Below are 6,094 nucleotides of genomic sequence, written 5' to 3'. Positions count from 1 at the left end.
GTTGAGGACCGATCCTCATGTTATGGATTAGATCTGTTGTCCTTCTATGAACCCCGCTATATATATAGGCCGATTATTGATTACGACTATGATTGATATACGCATTGAGTATGTGTTAACAAAATATTGTGTTGTATGAGGCCTATTGTGACTATGTGAGGCCCATCGTGATTGTATGGAGCCCATTGTGTGATTATATGAGGCCCATTGCGATTATATGAGGCTCATTGTGATTATATGAGGCCCATTGTGAATGTGTGAAGCCCCTTGTATGTGCGAGGCCCAATTGTGATGTGTGAGACCCACCATGTGTATGTGATTGTGTGCACGCCACTCATTCATTATTACGGGCCATGGGCCGCCTTATACCCACCAAGAGCCGCGCTTCCCATTGTATCGTGGTCAGTTGGGAGGAGGTGTGGCCTTACCTGCCTAAGGGAGTAGGAAATGTTAGGCTGAGTCTAACCAGCTTGAGGAACGGGTCCGCTATCGACGAGTCGGGCTGATATTGACAGGCGGATGGTGAAGTCTCTTTCATTTACCCAGTTGTGCGCTTGATGAGGCGGCAGGTAACGTAGAGTGTACTAGACCCCAATGATGATTCTAGAGAAGTATGGTACTAATGTGTAGACTTATTAAGCTGGAATTGCATACTCAGCATTTTACTCATTCATTTATTCATTCACTATCCACTTGGGCTGTGGTGCGCAACTAATTGTTATGTGTACCTTTGCAATGGTCAAGATTTCGGTTGGGGTGCGCGACCAACCTGAGATCAGGAGTCTACCACATTGAGTCTAGCTATCCAAATTTAGGTATGAGACTAGTTTGGATAGAAGTCCCTTGTGATGGACCCCATAGTTTGCGATACTATATACTATTATCTCGACTTCACACTCCAGCTTGGTTATTTCATTCGCACCGCATATTGCATTACATCCGCAGCATATAACATTTTTGGTTGCTATGTTTCTATATTTATATGGCCTAGATGAGGTTAACGATATTCGTGGATTCGTCAGGATTTGCATATTATATTGCATCCTCGGTATCTAATATTTGGTTTACTATGTCTCCGTCTCGCATAACTGATCTACATTGCTTCCTCAGTATATGATATTGGCTTATTATATTTTTGCATCTCATAGCCTAGATAAAGCTGATGGTATTTATGGACTTACCAGCATGTTTCCACATTGCTCTGATATTGCATACTTAGCACTTACATCGAGTACATACTTTCACCGCCCTCTAAGCTTTCTATAAGCTTATGCATGATAGATACGTGCAAGTGGCGTTAGGTCGCAGTAGCGTTGAGCTTGGAGCGTGCAGCTGTCTTCTGGAGCTTTGATTTTCGATATATATATTTTCCTTTCAGCATTGTATTCAACTGTTTATATTAGTGGATATGTGATGATGATGTTGCCTTTGTGATTGGGTAAACTTGTGGTTATGCTTCTTATGAGATAAATGTACGTTGAAAAAAAAATCCTCCATGTAGGATCCTAGGATCAGAATCTGGTGTATGGGCCCCGAGAGCCGAGAACGGGGTACTAAGGAGGCTGTCTGCACTGGATTGGCCGATCGAGAATTTTGTGAGCCCGATTTTCGAGTTTGGGGCGTGACATGTAGGGTCCCACGTGTGGGCCCCACTTCCACGCCCAGCATGGGCGTTCGCCCGCCCAGTGGGTGTTGTCATTTTATTTTAAATTTATTTATTTCTTTTTTTATACACTATCAGTGTGAGCCCCGCGTGGATGTTCTACTCCATTCACCGCATAGTCCATCTCGAGTGGGTCTAATGGGTTCTGATTTGGGTTGATTTGGACAAACAGGGACTCCACAATGGGCCTTGGAAGATTTCAACAGTAACTATTTGTTTCCCACATTGTGACCCACTTGAGACTTGAATCTGTCTCATCTTTCGGCCCATGGACTAAATTGATATAGAGAAGTCGGTGGACGGTGTAGATTAAACATATATATCAAGGTGGCGACCACGACTAGGACGTCCCCACCCCACATCAGCATTGCTAACATGAGGGGTGCTCTAGTCCCACCGTTGATTATGGTGTGGTCTACCTGATGGTTGGATTAGCTAGATTTTCGAGTTCCACAGCTAAAATGAGCCAGGAGATGGATGGATGGTGTGGATCTAAGAAATACATCAATCTGGGTCCCACGAGTGAAAACTCACTCCGAACCTCCCATGCAAACCAAATAATGACGATGGGTAACCCAACCGCTTAGTATTTGTGGTATGGGCCACCTGGAATTCAGATTAGCTTCATTTTTTAGATCAACACCTAAAATGATGAGGGAAATCGGATGGATGGTGTGGATGACATATATACATCATGATGTGGTCCACAAGGGAAGCCCACACGGTGGCCTTGGGAGGTAGACGATGCGAGCACTGTCTTTGGACATTGTTGCGTCCAGCGACAGTGCCACTGCCCCTCTCCCTATCTTTTACTTTAAGGGTGAGGTAGGGTCCACCTAGGAAATCCACTCCATCCATTTGAATGGCCAACTCATGGTGGGAACAAGAGACTTTGGATCACATCAATTTTTGGTGTATTTTCATAATCCAAGTGTGCTTACACAATCAATTAGTTAAATAGAAAATAAACATAACGGTGGACCACACAAAGTAATCAATTCTATAATAGCGTGCGGAACACGCTCTCCAATGCATGGCCCACTTATGGGTCCCACAACACCATGATAAAGAAAAAAAGGAAAGGAATCCAGCCATCAGGGTGACCCCCTGCCACTATGGGGTCCACCACATACTTAATATATAATTAAGGTAGGTCCCACCCTTGTGGGCCCACCAAAATAGAAAAATCACAAAGAATGGGCGGGTTTTGACCCTCCAATGCACTCACTTACAAGGATGGACGGTTGGATCATCTCGAATCGGTGATCGAATGGCCCACCAAACTCCTCTTTACCCCTAATCTTCTTTAATCTCACTTTTCTCTTTCACTTACTCTCTTGATCCCTCATAACCCTCTCTCAATCTCTCTTTCTAATCTCTCCTAAACACTCCCTTTTCTCTTTATCTCTATCTACTCTTTCTTTCTTTTCTCTCTTTATCTCTTAATCTCTCCCTAATCTTTCTAATATTTTTTTCTCTCTCTTAATCCCTCTCTACTCTTGTTAGAAAATTGTAGAAATGAAAGGGAGTTAGGGAGTTTTTGTGATAGAGATTTTATAATAGGGAGGGAATAAGGGGAAGATGGAGGGGTAAAATGGGGGGAAAAAGAAGAAAAAATGATGACTAGCATAGCTAGGGTATGGGTTGCATGAGAAAGGCATGGACTTATTTGACTAATGGGGAGAGAGTGACATGAGTGATGGATGGCTTGATTGATGGATGGATTGATGGATTTGACAACATGAGGATTCGTGCAAGTGGGGCTCACATGCATTGCGCGGCCCATCTCAGATTGTGCCAAAATTGTAACTTCTAGTCTAAGGGTCGAAATGGAGTGTGTTGCGCGTCGCTAAGGTACAAGTCTCGAGGTATTGTAGTACTAAAATGGGATCACGATCAAAACTCATCGATCTGGTCTGTCGGGAACATGCCGTTGTTGAAGAAGAAGTGTACCAAAGGTCTCATGAATTTACGAGTCTTACAACTTACCTCCCTTCATCAGCAACAGGAGTATTTATAGGGTTCATAGGATCATGTTAAGATCATATATCTTATAGAATTTCATAAGGATATGCTGAGATCTTATCTTGGGTATGGATCTTCCTCCGAATTTATCACCGAGCTTGCCTTAGTCGGCATAATCTTCAATTATATCGGATTTGATCCCTTGATTCGAGGCAAGATATTCTCCGAGATACTCGCTTCACCCTGATGGTGGTCGATCTGCTCAGCTTTGGGAGAGGCTCTTTGCACTTGAGCCATATCTTCAAGGAGATGGGCTCGAGGTCGATCTCTTTGCCGAGAGGATCGTCGACAGTGTCTTCCTAGCTCTCTGAGCTTTATGCTTCGTTGTTTTAGAGAACTCGCTGTGGTACTCTTCCTACGGTCGATCGCCATTTCCATATGGTAGATCAATTAACTTTTTCCACAACAAATGACAACTATGATTTAAATTTCAATTTATATCGAATCCATATAGGGCTATCAATGGGCTGGGCTCAAGCCTAGCAAAATCAAAATTTTAAATACGGTTGGCCTAGACTAGGGTTGCTCTTGGGGCTCACCTTGTATAAATATTTTGGAATGGGCTTAAATTGGACTATTTTACCTATTTTAAGCTCATGTTAGACATGGGCTTATGTTGACAATGTTGGTTGGGCTTAAACAGAGGTTGGCCCAAGCCTTACTTGCTCGTTGACATCCTGGTTAGAAACGGAGCCGTTACTAATGGATTTGTGGATATCTAATGAAAGGCCTGCATGAAAAACAATCGGTTGTTTTGCATTCAACAAACAAGATTTCATAGATCAAAAACTATAATCATTTAGTTAATATTATTTTAGGTTTGTAATGCATCTGCGCGACTCCTTAGGTTTGTATCGGCTGTATTTGAGTGAGGTGTGCGCCACTTGTACAACTGGAAGCGTGTACGTATCATCCATCATAGTCTGGCAGATTATCAACAAATGTCTTCCTTTAAAGTGGAGTTTTTTCCCACTGTAAATCTCACCTTTTACTCACCAGCTTTTCTGAGCCATCCAAACTTTACCTTTCCAAACTAAACCAATGCCTTTTCTCGGACAATAATACCCCTATAATACAAACTCATTTTTTGAAATCTTCTCTCCTCTCCATATACCAGAATACCCTACCACCAAAAATCTATTTTTTGGAATCCTCTCTCCCCTTCACACCAAAATACCCAACTATCGAAAATCCATTTTCTGGAATCTTCTCTCCTCTTCAAACTGCAATACCCTTCTACATAAAACCCTTTAATGAAATCTTCTCTCTTCTTCATATACGAATACCCTTCCACCAAACCATTATTTTTTTTTCTTCATTTTATTTTGTCAACGAAGGACGAAAGTGGTGCTTCCATTGAAGAAACGATGCATTACATGTATATTTGAACAAATTGCCCTAAACCCTAAACTCTAAATCGAAAAAATTTGCAATTGCAATGCTCGGTCAATTTTAAGAAGTACTCGTTCAATTTCATGTAAAGCTCGGTCAATTTCATGTGAGGCTCGATCAATTTCATGTGAAGCTTGGTCAATTTTCTATGACATCGAACCTAAATGCAACATGGGACTACTTACCTTCTCTTTAGCATCTCTTGCATTTACAAGTATTATTCAATTGCTTTGGTATGCATTAAATCCCCTCTTTCAAAGTCACCTTCCTTGCCTCTTTGAAATTCTATGGCTCAAGTACGACATATCATCCACTGGGAGTTTATTCAATCATATCCATCTAAGCTCTAGTTGTAGACTTGAAAACTTTAACTACCCACTTATTCTTTAGTTCCTTTAGATTTACATCATCCTCATCTATTAGTCAACTGAGTTGTACCTTATGGTATGCTTCTATTGTCTAACGAATCGTTGAGAATATGTCATTGTGTTTGTTTTCGGATAATGGCTATGAGAATTGTATGCTCTTATGGTGGGAAGTTAGTATGTGAATGGTCAGCAAATGAACAAGTTGTTTGGTATGAGTGAATGGTCAGCAACAACCCTAGGGTAGAGTCGACGCCTCATTGTAAATAAACAAGTTGCTCGGTATGAGTGAATGGTCAACAGCTCACCCAGAGTAGAGTCGGTGCATCATTGCAAATGAACAACTTATTTGGTATGAGTGAATGGTCAACAACAACCCTAGGGTAAACCCATGGATACTTAAATAAGTCATTGGATGTATGCAGACTAATAATCGAAGATTAGATTGTATGCAGATGAGACGAAATTGATTAGGGTGAGGTTTGGGTTGATGGATGTATGCAGACTAATAATCGAATATTAGATTGTATACAAATGAGATGAAATTGATTAGGGTGAGATTTGGGTCGATGGATGTATGCAGAGTAATAATCGAAGATTAGATTGTAAGTAGATGAGATGAAATTATTTAGGGTGAGGTTTGGGTCGA

The sequence above is a fragment of the Magnolia sinica genome, chromosome 6 (genome assembly GCF_029962835.1).
Source record: "Magnolia sinica isolate HGM2019 chromosome 6, MsV1, whole genome shotgun sequence".
In the NCBI taxonomy this organism is placed as follows: domain Eukaryota; kingdom Viridiplantae; phylum Streptophyta; class Magnoliopsida; order Magnoliales; family Magnoliaceae; genus Magnolia; species Magnolia sinica.
This window is presented reverse-complemented; position numbering follows the sequence as displayed.